This window comes from Centruroides sculpturatus, unplaced genomic scaffold (genome assembly GCF_000671375.1).
Source record: "Centruroides sculpturatus isolate CEXI.00-Female unplaced genomic scaffold, Cexi_2.0 scaffold2024, whole genome shotgun sequence".
Taxonomy (NCBI): Eukaryota; Metazoa; Arthropoda; class Arachnida; order Scorpiones; family Buthidae; genus Centruroides; species Centruroides sculpturatus.
The window spans coordinates 22,584-39,061 of NW_019386112.1; the positions used below are offsets into that span (position 1 = coordinate 22,584).

The 16,478-nt window shown below is 27.4% G+C and overlaps 1 protein-coding gene across 1 annotated transcript in view; it reads left to right on the forward strand.

Moving 5' to 3' along the window:
- LOC111613657 (single-stranded DNA-binding protein 3-like) overlaps window positions 1-16,478 on the forward strand; it is an 84,575-nt gene that overhangs the window by 20,348 nt on the left and 47,749 nt on the right. The gene's annotated exons all lie outside the window — the stretch shown is intronic.

Consider the following 16,478-nt stretch of genomic DNA (forward strand, 5'->3'; position numbering starts at 1 on the left):
AACAATTTTTCATTAGACACTTATATATTATTCATCTTATGAAAATAATAAAAATTACTTCCATACGTTATAAATATACCGTAAAAATGTACCATTTACTGGTATGAGGCTTACCTTAAATTATAATTAATTACACGATATTAAATTTATATAATAACATTATTTAAAAAATATATAGGATGTAGATTACATATTATTAAAAGAAATGGAAAAACTTTCAACATAGTCGATTTATAAATTTAGTTTCTTAACAACTAATGTCAAATGAGTATTGAGATACTGAATTTACAGTAAAACCTCATTAAGTTGAATTTTAGTTACTAAGATTTTACAGGTCCTGGGTACAGATATCTAGGATTTTCCATATAATACAGTCTTGTTAAGTTGAAATTTTTGACATTTTTAACTTGAGCCTATTTTTCTGTGTACCCTTTGCTCTGTGATAGGTCTGTGATTTTCATTTTCTCTTATATTATGTGTGAATACAAACAATTAAGATACATCTTCATACTAAAAACAACATACCATTATAACAGTGCATTGACATGCTTTTACCAATACAGTATGTCGCTGGTGTTCTGACTGGACACGAGGCACTTTGACAATGAATTCAAAAGTGCCATAAACTGTAAACAATTTTGTAACCAACCTGTAAATGAATTTTTGAGAAAAGCCTTGATGATGGGAAATTTATGGCTATGTAGAAAATTGGGTATTGAACTTGTTAACTCAAAATAGGGATTATTTTACTTCTTAAACTTCAACTTAATGAAGTTTTACTGTATTTATAAATTACTTTTAAAGTATATTATTATTTTTTGAGTTGTAAAAATGCATATTTGTTATATGTTTTTCTTGAAATATAATAATAATAGCTGCTTGTTTAAAACAATTCTTATATATACAAAAATAAAATTAAATGATTTTATATCGGCCACAAAAATAAGTAATAAAGAACATTAAGCCATTTAGTGCCTAAATGGAAAATTTTTTTTTTACTTGATATCAAATCTGTTAAATAATGTGTGTATTTTGACATCATAGATATGTATATATATTTTTTAAACTTGAAAATGAAATGTTGTATAATGTTTATAAACAACTGCAAATTTAAATACATTATATCTTTTAAAAAGAAAATATAAATACATTATTATAAATTTTATATATGAAATTTATAAAAGTAGTTTAAATGTTTTAATTTGTATGTTTTATATTTTGAAATAAATAAAAAATAAAATAAAATAGTTTTTAGTACTTTTCCTTTCTTTACTAATAAATGCATGTGATATTATTCATGTAAAAAAATAAATTAAACTAGAAGCAATGCAATTAAAAAATGTCAAAAAAACATTTCACTTAAAGAATCAAAAATTTTAATATTTGATAATATAGCATAAAGGATAATGGTGTTTTTTTTCATAGAAAAGTTGGAAAATGTTATTTTGTGATTCTAGTTTCTTATAGAGAGTGATTTAAAATCTTTATTTTATTATTATTATTATTTATTCTGCAAAAATAATTCTTTTCATTTCTTTTAATGTAAAAAATAACATTTTCATTCTTTTTTAAACTAAGAGAAGTACAGTATTATGCATTTAATATGCAAACTGTATATAGTTTTCAGCTTAAAATGAAAAATTGCCTAACCATTAGCTGTTATTACTAATTGTCATATTTAAATATTTTTTAGAAAGTGACTAATATGTTTTTATTTATGCCTATCAGACATTTAAATCACTGGATTCATTTTTTGAATTGTATTTTAAGCTAATTAAATAATTAATTTAGTTTAAAAGTAGACCACCATCTTGTGCTAAGAAAAATAATCAGAATTAATATACTAATTTAGGAAATTCTGGAAGAAAAGTCTATTTTGTTACAGAATTTAGTCTTCTCTTGTGTACTGTTTAGAAGCATACACTTCTTTTTTTTAAGGGTCTAAGAAAAGATGCTTCTATTTCAGGGATACTTTTATTTAAATTAAATTTTATTTACAAAATATCAACATATATATATTTTTTTTTAGTTGCCATTGTGGTGGTGTGAGTAGTTTCTTGTAGCTTCTTGAAATTCATCACTTTTTCCATTTTGCATTTGTCTTTATTTTATAAATATTTTGCAGCAGAAATAGTTTGTACAATTTCTGATAAATTAAAAATTCTTTTTTACTATCTAATTAAATGTGCTTCTAAACTGGAAATGCTACAATTTCTGGGAATGCCTGATATTTGAGAAATACTAGGTTCAGATTTATCATTGTTATACATTTTGGTCAATCATGAAAATTTTCATTAGAAAATTTATACTGTATAAGGTATATGAATATAAAACTGTCTAATATTATTCTAAAATATTATTGTAAATTTTTAATTTTATTTAAATAGATCATATGTGAGAATAAGTCAAAACAAATTTCAACTGTTTTTTTTTTCTTTTTTTAGTGTCAAAAGTATGATATAGATTTGTAATTTGTTACTATTAATGTAAAGAATGAATACTGATGATGTCCAGAAAATTGCATAGAAACAGAATACTTTAGCTGCTAGAGTACAAAAAAAAATAAACTGAAGGTTGATTATGACATGCAGTACATTTCACTGAAATTTTGATGTTTCTTGTGAAAAACAGTTTCACTATATTCATATTACAGAAGCTTATGAAATGTTGAATCTCTTCTATTATCCACAGCATTTAGACAGTTCGAGGCATTCTCTGAAGATCAGGAATCAATCTTACAACAGACAAATCTCTAGACTAATATGAGTGTGTTGACTTGAAAAACTTTCTGAAATTGGTATCATCACACTGTAGAGTTTTATCACTGTTGAACTTGCACAGAATATTTCCCTTAGGAGTGTCCATAAAATTTTGCATGGTCATTTGTGCACAAAATGTGTTTTTTCTTGATTCATTTTCAGGCTTTTGATGTAAGAATAGAAGCATTGTTTGTATACGTTTTAATTTAAAACTTTAATACTACTTTTATTGAAAATATTTGTTGTGTTGTATACAATACTTTTGGAGTCACATTAAGTAATGCATCAGATTTATCTTTTCTGGGGTAAAAATTGTTATATTTAATTAATGATTCCTCCATGAGAAAAGAAATGGAATTTGTTTGTTATTAAACAGTACAGAAAACAAACACTTGCTATTCCAAATATTGTATTTTGAAACACAGACTTTCTAATATTAAATTTGGAATTAAATCACTAGATCCAGTAAAAAAAACTTTTTTGCAAAATTATCTTAAAAAGTTAGACCTATTAGTTATTTCACTATTTTGTTGGAAAAGATAATAAATTATAAACATTCACAAAATCCCAAGTACTTGAAAACTTTTTGGTTTATCAGGGAAAATTTTAGAATGTTAACAAAAAAAAAGTTTTTTCATAAAATTAATATTTCTTTGATGATGATAAATATTCTGTATTTCATGAACATTTGAGGTTATTTTTTAACTTTTTAAAATTTTTGACTTTAACTAGCTTTCATGCTAGTTAAAGTCAAAAATTTTAAAAAGTTAAAAAATAACCTCAAATGGTTGACTCATTTCTGCAGTTAGTTTGTGGTGATGAAACTGACTACATCACTTCTATTTACAAATACAGTGGGTGATCGGTTAACGAACATAATCCATTCCAAGACTTTGTTCACTATCCGAATTGTTCATTAACCAATTATGAATTTACCATAGGTTTGCTCTGGAGACCTCCCAAAATAAAAAATATATACTTTCTTACTACGTTTATTTCTATGTAATAATAAAAATACATACATACACAGACTTGCATTTTTATTAGTTATGGTTTTTTGTTTGTGGGGGTTAAATAATCTGTCTAATGTTGATTGCTTTTCTCTCTTCTTCAGGATTTTTCAGAAGTAATTAATGGCATTGTAATTGTAGAGATCCCCAAGCCTATTAACCTCAACCTAGTTTGTATGCCATTCTAAGACCATTGATCTGACATCCCCCACTTCTTCAAAAGATCTTTAATTAATAGCAGATATCGGCATTAATCTTCTTTTTCAGAATAAAACATATCTTGCCAATTTCTTGGTGTTCTCCATTCAAGAGTTCTTGGTGTTCTTCTGTTGTCAGATCCGTTTCAGGTTCCATTATGAGCTCTCCATTATTTTTTATTTCTCAGATGTAATTTTTGTTACTCCTTTAACTGCTTGAGTCTTTTATACTGTATCTTTCTTAGATAAGATTGAACTGTGCCCTACTGTAGATTCGTTCAAGCCATACTACCCAGCAACATCAGACATCTTCTGCTTACTCTCTACCTTTGCTATTATACTCTCACCTTTCGAAAATAAAAATTGACACAAAACTTAATGAGTGCCTGCCCAACAGTCTCGCGAATACTATAAAAGAATTGTTTGTCAGAAAAATAAAAGGTTGGAATTACAAGGGAGTATTTCAAAGTTCGAGGGATACTATCTAATCAGTATATATCAGGTTGAGCGTCAACCTTGAGGTCTCCCATGCTTCAAAAAGTTATCTGGAAACAAAGGAAAATCAGTCGATATTTGCTATTTTCATCGCTTCTTTTTATGTTTGTTCAGTGAAGTGTTTGTTATCTGATCATGTGTTCATTGTCCGATCATAAAAATCTTTCACAAAAGTGTTCGTTATCCGATTTGTTCGTTAACCGATCACCCACTGTATTCTCAGGATTGATCAGCGGCCAAAGTTGCTCTGTCATCTGGTAAGGTAATGGTCATCACTTTTTAATTGCCAAGGAATAATAGTGTGGCAACTTAGTCTACCACAATATGTCCACCACAATAGTCACTGAACAGTGAAACTTGTCAGTTTTACACACTTTGGCACATTTTCTGCAGAAAATATCCTAAACAATCACCATACCAATGGTTGGTGGCACTATGACAATGTACACCTGCTTGTTGCTAATATGACAACTAAGATTTTTGACAAGAAAACATCTTGTGCATCTCAAATCCACCATACAGCCCAGATTTTGCACCCTGTGATTGTTTCCTATTCCCAGCATTGACTTTAAAGTTACAAGGAATCCATTTTCTGTCAGAGCATAAGAAACAATTAAGAAAATCTCAAAAAATGAACTTTATAAATTTTCAAGGAATAGCAGAAAGAATGACGGAAGTACATTAAATTCCATGAGAAATGCTTCAAGAAAAGACAAATCACGCTGATGATAGCAATTCTACATTTCAATAAGAAAACAGTTTAATTTGTTTTGACTCACCTTCATATAACAGCTTATACAGTATATATTTAATTTCATTTTTTGTTAGACTGGCATAAATTATTTTGATGTAGTATATTAATTTGATATTGTATGTACTGTACATATAAATAAAAATTTCTTCATTTGGATAAATCTCTGTATTATTTATGTATTTTTACTATGATTAAAAAGTAATGACACAATAACTGTAGATGATTACTTCAGGAATATCTGTTTTAGCTTCATTACATACAATAATTAGATAGTAAAGATAATTTTTAATTAGTATTAAATCATTATTAAATATTTCTAAAGTTATATCAGTTAGTTTTAAAAAGAAAAAATAATCTGAGCACTTTTTCCCCTCTATTTTAATGAATTATATAATATATGTTAAGTGAGTCAAAAACAAACTTTAATAAAGACATAAATAATTTTGATTTATACATTATATATTAAATTTTTGTTTTTGAATTAATTTTTTTCTGTAATATTTGATTACATGTACTGGTATACTGTTATAAAATAAGAAAATTAAAATAAACACAGAGATTTTTAAATTTTTGTGCTTAAGACTTACTTATTAACAGGTATCTTTTAAAATTACTATTATATTATGATTTCATTTTGGTTTAAACATATTCAAATGTTTAAGAATATAGTTTATTTTCAGTTCACTTTGAAAGTTTGAAAGTGATTAGACCATATTAAATCTATTTGAACCCTTCTCACTAAATTGACTTTCATGAAATAGTGTTAGGAGCCAGATTGGTATATGTTTAAAATTTTAATATATGTACTTACATATGCACCCAAAAATGCAAGATGTATGCACTATTGTGTGCATGTTAAAATTCTTGAAATATGCAATATGCATGTTAAAAGCACCAGTAATATACATTAAAATTTGTAGACTGAAATACATACATGCTTTACTTTTGTGTGTGAGCAAATCTTACTAACATCTATACATTACACTTTTTACATGGAAGGCTGTATGTGACAATAGGTGATGCAAATGAGTTGAAAACTGTGGCATTACAAAATATATTAAAATAATGTTTCATGTGGAAACAATCAAGTTAGTTACAAATAAAATTACATGTTCAATTAAATTTTAACTTTCTATGCTATCTATCCATCAAATCAATCATTATTGAATTTATTTCTATACAGTATATATACAATTTATTTAAAAGATGTTTGAGATCACTGGTCTAAAAGTTTGATGTAATTGGTATATTTTTGTTTATATCCCTGTAAAAATAATGAGTTAATAAAATTGATGAACAAATGATGAGAAATGAGTAAATATTCTTATTAAATTATTAATTACTGTCAACTTATTCAGTAAATCTTGTAATGTTTCATTCCCAATTGATATCAAGAACTCTACTAAATTTTCAGTGCAAATAGAATTTACCCATGGTCAGTTACTGTTTTATTCGTTTTGAGACTTCATGTTATACTGATGTAAGTATGTTAACATGTTGACACACTTGAAACTTATATGCTACAAATTGTTTCCCGCTAAATATGGGAATAAAGAATTTTCCATGTGTTTTGAATGTTTAGGATCTGATCTCCTGTACACATTCTTAACAATTCTGTATTTGCTTTTGCTGATTTACCCATGTATTTGAACTAAATCTGATATAATGGAATTTTTCTGCACATGCTCCATATTCAAAAGTTTGATTATTGCACCAAAATAAATTCTCTTATATTTAATTCAAAAAATTGTGTAAATATAATATTTAAAGTCTTAAATTTAACATTATTGTAAATGTTATATCAATTGGTTAAAATTATTTAATTAATAAATTTAAAAAGATAGATCTTAATTTGATCCATGTGGACCCAAATCATGTTTATATGGTGTTTAACCTGTTACTAGTTGTATCTTTGTGTCTTAAAGAGATAATGATAGGTCAGTGTGATCCACAGATCATTATTTAATTTACTTCATAATTTAATTTGATTTTTAAAAATTATGTTGATATGTCACTCAACACTGTCTTTTGAAACAAAAATAACCATAACTTAATTTGAATTTCTCACTATTAATGTAAAAATTTATTTTAAAAAGTTAAAAAAAATTTACAATAAATTACATGGATCAAAAACATGTATGTTTTCAAAACTTGATTCAAACCAACAATAATTATAATTGTAAACTTCCTAAAGACTATGAATAAAATGTTTATTATTTTATTTGCAAAAAATTGCACATAAATACAATAATATTTACACAGCCTCCTCTTGATTCCTAGAATCACTAGTTTTGTCACTTTCAAGACAATCCAAGCAAATATGCTTCCATGCTTACCACATATGAACTTCTTGCAAATTGTACATTTCTGATAAGTTTTGTTTCTAGTTCTGGGATACAATGACATGTTTTTTCATTTTTTTTTCTCTCAAGTGCTCCAGACTTTTACAAAGATTAGATCCTTTTTATTCAAAATTAACTGAATTTTCTTACATCTTAGCCACAAAATTTAAAGTTTAAATATTTACATCAATAAAAAAGGTGTTTGTAAGTCATAACTTTTTTTAGGAATTGCTGCATCCAAATTAAGTTATGATTATTGTATTATGCAGAGGAGATAGGTTTAGAAAGATGCTAAAAGGGACATAATCAAGTCATCAGTAATGGAAGGGGAGAAAATATGTAAGCCTATGGATCAGTGATTCTCAACCCTTTTTTTTTTTTTTTTTTTTTTTGATATGGTACACTTTTAATAATTTAAAAATTTGGCAGCGCACACAGTTACTTTGGTAAGTANTAAACGGTTTAGAAATGGAAATAATCTCACCGTTACCGCCATCTATCGAGAGGAAAATACAAATAATTAAATAAATAAAATAAACAAAAAAAAAAGAAAGAAATTGGTTGCGACCGTCGTTGAGAATTAAGGCGAAATACGGGCCCAAAACATTTTCGGGAGATTTATGAAGCGGGGTGTTAACCGACGGGCGAACTAAACGAAGTAGAACATTTCCCCAGTTCGTCCACGACCCATCGGAGGAATGGATCGCGTAACTACAAACGTAAACGCTATTTCTATTCCGATTAGAAACCCATTAGCAGCCGTGATTGCTTTGGCGAGTCCACTTGCGTGAGCAGTCAAAACAATCGTCAAATCCGCGAGTGACGAAATGTCTGTTTCGCGTGATTTTGCAGCTGATGATGCGGTGTAATAGAATTTTCCCCCTACTTACGCTTGTCTCGTTTCGTTTAAATTTCTATCATGTCTCTAAAGGTTAGTTTAATAGCCCTGGCTCCGCCGTTATAAAAAAGGGGACAGAAAAATATTTACACACAGATGGAGCCACCGTACGGGAGGAGGCTGACGGATTTTAACCGATCATGTGATTTTGTTGACATTCGGGATTGGTTGTTGTACCGTTCGCCTTATTTCGTATATTGAATAGATTTTTTTTTTTACTTTCGGTGATTTTGCTGTAGAAACCTTGCGACATTTTACCGTAATTGTGTCAAGTGTGAATATTTTCTGTATAAAAGTGCCTAAGCGTTTGCTCATTTTACGAAATTACAGGATGCGCTCACTTTCTCCTTCAAAATGCTCTTGAACTGGATGATTAAAATGACCATTGATGAGCAACGTTGTTTCACATGGGAAAAATAAATACATTTATTTGTTTATAAAACTTTTATTAGTTTAAAAAGCGAATATAGAATATGCGTTAGTTTAGCGTCCGAGAAAGAGAGAGAGAGGAAAAAACCCTTTTGTCGGCCTAATTTATATTTATTTTTGCTTTCAGAATTCTCATATGAGGCCCTCCCCACCTCAACAACCAGTTTCACAGCCGTCCCCCCATCCACAACCTCCACCCCCGCATAATCAGATGATGCAGAGTCAGGTGAGTCGAGATATAACAATTGTCACCTTTTAAGGTGATATCGGCTTTCGTTCCGCGTAATATATATATATATGTGCATATATATGGCTGCAGTTACGATTCGGTGACGGAAGTAACGATCCCTCTTTACATAAAATGCAGAAAGTCTGGACTGGATAATATCGATTTACTTTATACCCTTATATCGTCTAGTGCTGCCATCTAGTTAGGGACGTGCGAGTTAAAATTTAAGAGCGTTCATTATTAGAAAATTTTTTTTCTTTTTGTTATAACCTATGACAAATGACATAAATGAATGAAATGATTTTTCGTAAACGAATGTTAGATTTATATTTCATTTAGAAATTAAAACAATTTTTCATTAGACACTTATATATTATTCATCTTATGAAAATAATAAAAATTACTTCCATACGTTATAAATATACCGTAAAAATGTACCATTTACTGGTATGAGGCTTACCTTAAATTATAATTAATTACACGATATTAAATTTATATAATAACATTATTTAAAAAATATATAGGATGTAGATTACATATTATTAAAAGAAATGGAAAAACTTTCAACATAGTCGATTTATAAATTTAGTTTCTTAACAACTAATGTCAAATGAGTATTGAGATACTGAATTTACAGTAAAACCTCATTAAGTTGAATTTTAGTTACTAAGATTTTACAGGTCCTGGGTACAGATATCTAGGATTTTCCATATAATACAGTCTTGTTAAGTTGAAATTTTTGACATTTTTAACTTGAGCCTATTTTTCTGTGTACCCTTTGCTCTGTGATAGGTCTGTGATTTTCATTTTCTCTTATATTATGTGTGAATACAAACAATTAAGATACATCTTCATACTAAAAACAACATACCATTATAACAGTGCATTGACATGCTTTTACCAATACAGTATGTCGCTGGTGTTCTGACTGGACACGAGGCACTTTGACAATGAATTCAAAAGTGCCATAAACTGTAAACAATTTTGTAACCAACCTGTAAATGAATTTTTGAGAAAAGCCTTGATGATGGGAAATTTATGGCTATGTAGAAAATTGGGTATTGAACTTGTTAACTCAAAATAGGGATTATTTTACTTCTTAAACTTCAACTTAATGAAGTTTTACTGTATTTATAAATTACTTTTAAAGTATATTATTATTTTTTGAGTTGTAAAAATGCATATTTGTTATATGTTTTTCTTGAAATATAATAATAATAGCTGCTTGTTTAAAACAATTCTTATATATACAAAAATAAAATTAAATGATTTTATATCGGCCACAAAAATAAGTAATAAAGAACATTAAGCCATTTAGTGCCTAAATGGAAAATTTTTTTTTTACTTGATATCAAATCTGTTAAATAATGTGTGTATTTTGACATCATAGATATGTATATATATTTTTTAAACTTGAAAATGAAATGTTGTATAATGTTTATAAACAACTGCAAATTTAAATACATTATATCTTTTAAAAAGAAAATATAAATACATTATTATAAATTTTATATATGAAATTTATAAAAGTAGTTTAAATGTTTTAATTTGTATGTTTTATATTTTGAAATAAATAAAAAATAAAATAAAATAGTTTTTAGTACTTTTCCTTTCTTTACTAATAAATGCATGTGATATTATTCATGTAAAAAAATAAATTAAACTAGAAGCAATGCAATTAAAAAATGTCAAAAAAACATTTCACTTAAAGAATCAAAAATTTTAATATTTGATAATATAGCATAAAGGATAATGGTGTTTTTTTTCATAGAAAAGTTGGAAAATGTTATTTTGTGATTCTAGTTTCTTATAGAGAGTGATTTAAAATCTTTATTTTATTATTATTATTATTTATTCTGCAAAAATAATTCTTTTCATTTCTTTTAATGTAAAAAATAACATTTTCATTCTTTTTTAAACTAAGAGAAGTACAGTATTATGCATTTAATATGCAAACTGTATATAGTTTTCAGCTTAAAATGAAAAATTGCCTAACCATTAGCTGTTATTACTAATTGTCATATTTAAATATTTTTTAGAAAGTGACTAATATGTTTTTATTTATGCCTATCAGACATTTAAATCACTGGATTCATTTTTTGAGTTGTATTTTAAGCTAATTAAATAATTAATTTAGTTTAAAAGTAGACCACCATCTTGTGCTAAGAAAAATAATCAGAATTAATATACTAATTTAGGAAATTCTGGAAGAAAAGTCTATTTTGTTACAGAATTTAGTCTTCTCTTGTGTACTGTTTAGAAGCATACACTTCTTTTTTTTAAGGGTCTAAGAAAAGATGCTTCTATTTCAGGGATACTTTTATTTAAATTAAATTTTATTTACAAAATATCAACATATATATATTTTTTTTTAGTTGCCATTGTGGTGGTGTGAGTAGTTTCTTGTAGCTTCTTGAAATTCATCACTTTTTCCATTTTGCATTTGTCTTTATTTTATAAATATTTTGCAGCAGAAATAGTTTGTACAATTTCTGATAAATTAAAAATTCTTTTTTACTATCTAATTAAATGTGCTTCTAAACTGGAAATGCTACAATTTCTGGGAATGCCTGATATTTGAGAAATACTAGGTTCAGATTTATCATTGTTATACATTTTGGTCAATCATGAAAATTTTCATTAGAAAATTTATACTGTATAAGGTATATGAATATAAAACGTCTAATATTATTCTAAAATATTATTGTAAATTTTTAATTTTATTTAAATAGATCATATGTGAGAATAAGTCAAAACAAATTTCAACTGTTTTTTTTTCTTTTTTTAGTGTCAAAAGTATGATATAGATTTGTAATTTGTTACTATTAATGTAAAGAATGAATACTGATGATGTCCAGAAAATTGCATAGAAACAGAATACTTTAGCTGCTAGAGTACAAAAAAAAATAAACTGAAGGTTGATTATGACATGCAGTACATTTCACTGAAATTTTGATGTTTCTTGTGAAAAACAGTTTCACTATATTCATATTACAGAAGCTTATGAAATGTTGAATCTCTTCTATTATCCACAGCATTTAGACAGTTCGAGGCATTCTCTGAAGATCAGGAATCAATCTTACAACAGACAAATCTCTAGACTAATATGAGTGTGTTGACTTGAAAAACTTTCTGAAATTGGTATCATCACACTGTAGAGTTTTATCACTGTTGAACTTGCACAGAATATTTCCCTTAGGAGTGTCCATAAAATTTTGCATGGTCATTTGTGCACAAAATGTGTTTTTTCTTGATTCATTTTCAGGCTTTTGATGTAAGAATAGAAGCATTGTTTGTATACGTTTTAATTTAAAACTTTAATACTACTTTTATTGAAAATATTTGTTGTGTTGTATACAATACTTTTGGAGTCACATTAAGTAATGCATCAGATTTATCTTTTCTGGGGTAAAAATTGTTATATTTAATTAATGATTCCTCCATGAGAAAAGAAATGGAATTTGTTTGTTATTAAACAGTACAGAAAACAAACACTTGCTATTCCAAATATTGTATTTTGAAACACAGACTTTCTAATATTAAATTTGGAATTAAATCACTAGATCCAGTAAAAAAAACTTTTTTGCAAAATTATCTTAAAAAGTTAGACCTATTAGTTATTTCACTATTTTGTTGGAAAAGATAATAAATTATAAACATTCACAAAATCCCAAGTACTTGAAAACTTTTTGGTTTATCAGGGAAAATTTTAGAATGTTAACAAAAAAAAAGTTTTTTCATAAAATTAATATTTCTTTGATGATGATAAATATTCTGTATTTCATGAACATTTGAGGTTATTTTTTAACTTTTTAAAATTTTTGACTTTAACTAGCTTTCATGCTAGTTAAAGTCAAAAATTTTAAAAAGTTAAAAAATAACCTCAAATGGTTGACTCATTTCTGCAGTTAGTTTGTGGTGATGAAACTGACTACATCACTTCTATTTACAAATACAGTGGGTGATCGGTTAACGAACATAATCCATTCCAAGACTTTGTTCACTATCCGAATTGTTCATTAACCAATTATGAATTTACCATAGGTTTGCTCTGGAGACCTCCCAAAATAAAAAATATATACTTTCTTACTACGTTTATTTCTATGTAATAATAAAAATACATACATACACAGACTTGCATTTTTATTAGTTATGGTTTTTTGTTTGTGGGGGTTAAATAATCTGTCTAATGTTGATTGCTTTTCTCTCTTCTTCAGGATTTTTCAGAAGTAATTAATGGCATTGTAATTGTAGAGATCCCCAAGCCTATTAACCTCAACCTAGTTTGTATGCCATTCTAAGACCATTGATCTGACATCCCCCACTTCTTCAAAAGATCTTTAATTAATAGCAGATATCGGCATTAATCTTCTTTTTCAGAATAAAACATATCTTGCCAATTTCTTGGTGTTCTCCATTCAAGAGTTCTTGGTGTTCTTCTGTTGTCAGATCCGTTTCAGGTTCCATTATGAGCTCTCCATTATTTTTTATTTCTCAGATGTAATTTTTGTTACTCCTTTAACTGCTTGAGTCTTTTATACTGTATCTTTCTTAGATAAGATTGAACTGTGCCCTACTGTAGATTCGTTCAAGCCATACTACCCAGCAACATCAGACATCTTCTGCTTACTCTCTACCTTTGCTATTATACTCTCACCTTTCGAAAATAAAAATTGACACAAAACTTAATGAGTGCCTGCCCAACAGTCTCGCGAATACTATAAAAGAATTGTTTGTCAGAAAAATAAAAGGTTGGAATTACAAGGGAGTATTTCAAAGTTCGAGGGATACTATCTAATCAGTATATATCAGGTTGAGCGTCAACCTTGAGGTCTCCCATGCTTCAAAAAGTTATCTGGAAACAAAGGAAAATCAGTCGATATTTGCTATTTTCATCGCTTCTTTTTATGTTTGTTCAGTGAAGTGTTTGTTATCTGATCATGTGTTCATTGTCCGATCATAAAAATCTTTCACAAAAGTGTTCGTTATCCGATTTGTTCGTTAACCGATCACCCACTGTATTCTCAGGATTGATCAGCGGCCAAAGTTGCTCTGTCATCTGGTAAGGTAATGGTCATCACTTTTTAATTGCCAAGGAATAATAGTGTGGCAACTTAGTCTACCACAATATGTCCACCACAATAGTCACTGAACAGTGAAACTTGTCAGTTTTACACACTTTGGCACATTTTCTGCAGAAAATATCCTAAACAATCACCATACCAATGGTTGGTGGCACTATGACAATGTACACCTGCTTGTTGCTAATATGACAACTAAGATTTTTGACAAGAAAACATCTTGTGCATCTCAAATCCACCATACAGCCCAGATTTTGCACCCTGTGATTGTTTCCTATTCCCAGCATTGACTTTAAAGTTACAAGGAATCCATTTTCTGTCAGAGCATAAGAAACAATTAAGAAAATCTCAAAAAATGAACTTTATAAATTTTCAAGGAATAGCAGAAAGAATGACGGAAGTACATTAAATTCCATGAGAAATGCTTCAAGAAAAGACAAATCACGCTGATGATAGCAATTCTACATTTCAATAAGAAAACAGTTTAATTTGTTTTGACTCACCTTCATATAACAGCTTATACAGTATATATTTAATTTCATTTTTTGTTAGACTGGCATAAATTATTTTGATGTAGTATATTAATTTGATATTGTATGTACTGTACATATAAATAAAAATTTCTTCATTTGGATAAATCTCTGTATTATTTATGTATTTTTACTATGATTAAAAAGTAATGACACAATAACTGTAGATGATTACTTCAGGAATATCTGTTTTAGCTTCATTACATACAATAATTAGATAGTAAAGATAATTTTTAATTAGTATTAAATCATTATTAAATATTTCTAAAGTTATATCAGTTAGTTTTAAAAAGAAAAAATAATCTGAGCACTTTTTCCCCTCTATTTTAATGAATTATATAATATATGTTAAGTGAGTCAAAAACAAACTTTAATAAAGACATAAATAATTTTGATTTATACATTATATATTAAATTTTTGTTTTTGAATTAATTTTTTTCTGTAATATTTGATTACATGTACTGGTATACTGTTATAAAATAAGAAAATTAAAATAAACACAGAGATTTTTAAATTTTTGTGCTTAAGACTTACTTATTAACAGGTATCTTTTAAAATTACTATTATATTATGATTTCATTTTGGTTTAAACATATTCAAATGTTTAAGAATATAGTTTATTTTCAGTTCACTTTGAAAGTTTGAAAGTGATTAGACCATATTAAATCTATTTGAACCCTTCTCACTAAATTGACTTTCATGAAATAGTGTTAGGAGCCAGATTGGTATATGTTTAAAATTTTAATATATGTACTTACATATGCACCCAAAAATGCAAGATGTATGCACTATTGTGTGCATGTTAAAATTCTTGAAATATGCAATATGCATGTTAAAAGCACCAGTAATATACATTAAAATTTGTAGACTGAAATACATACATGCTTTACTTTTGTGTGTGAGCAAATCTTACTAACATCTATACATTACACTTTTTACATGGAAGGCTGTATGTGACAATAGGTGATGCAAATGAGTTGAAAACTGTGGCATTACAAAATATATTAAAATAATGTTTCATGTGGAAACAATCAAGTTAGTTACAAATAAAATTACATGTTCAATTAAATTTTAACTTTCTATGCTATCTATCCATCAAATCAATCATTATTGAATTTATTTCTATACAGTATATATACAATTTATTTAAAAGATGTTTGAGATCACTGGTCTAAAAGTTTGATGTAATTGGTATATTTTTGTTTATATCCCTGTAAAAATAATGAGTTAATAAAATTGATGAACAAATGATGAGAAATGAGTAAATATTCTTATTAAATTATTAATTACTGTCAACTTATTCAGTAAATCTTGTAATGTTTCATTCCCAATTGATATCAAGAACTCTACTAAATTTTCAGTGCAAATAGAATTTACCCATGGTCAGTTACTGTTTTATTCGTTTTGAGACTTCATGTTATACTGATGTAAGTATGTTAACATGTTGACACACTTGAAACTTATATGCTACAAATTGTTTCCCGCTAAATATGGGAATAAAGAATTTTCCATGTGTTTTGAATGTTTAGGATCTGATCTCCTGTACACATTCTTAACAATTCTGTATTTGCTTTTGCTGATTTACCCATGTATTTGAACTAAATCTGATATAATGGAATTTTTCTGCACATGCTCCATATTCAAAAGTTTGATTATTGCACCAAAATAAATTCTCTTATATTTAATTCAAAAAATTGTGTAAATATAATATTTAAAGTCTTAAATTTAACATTATTGTAAATGTTATATCAAT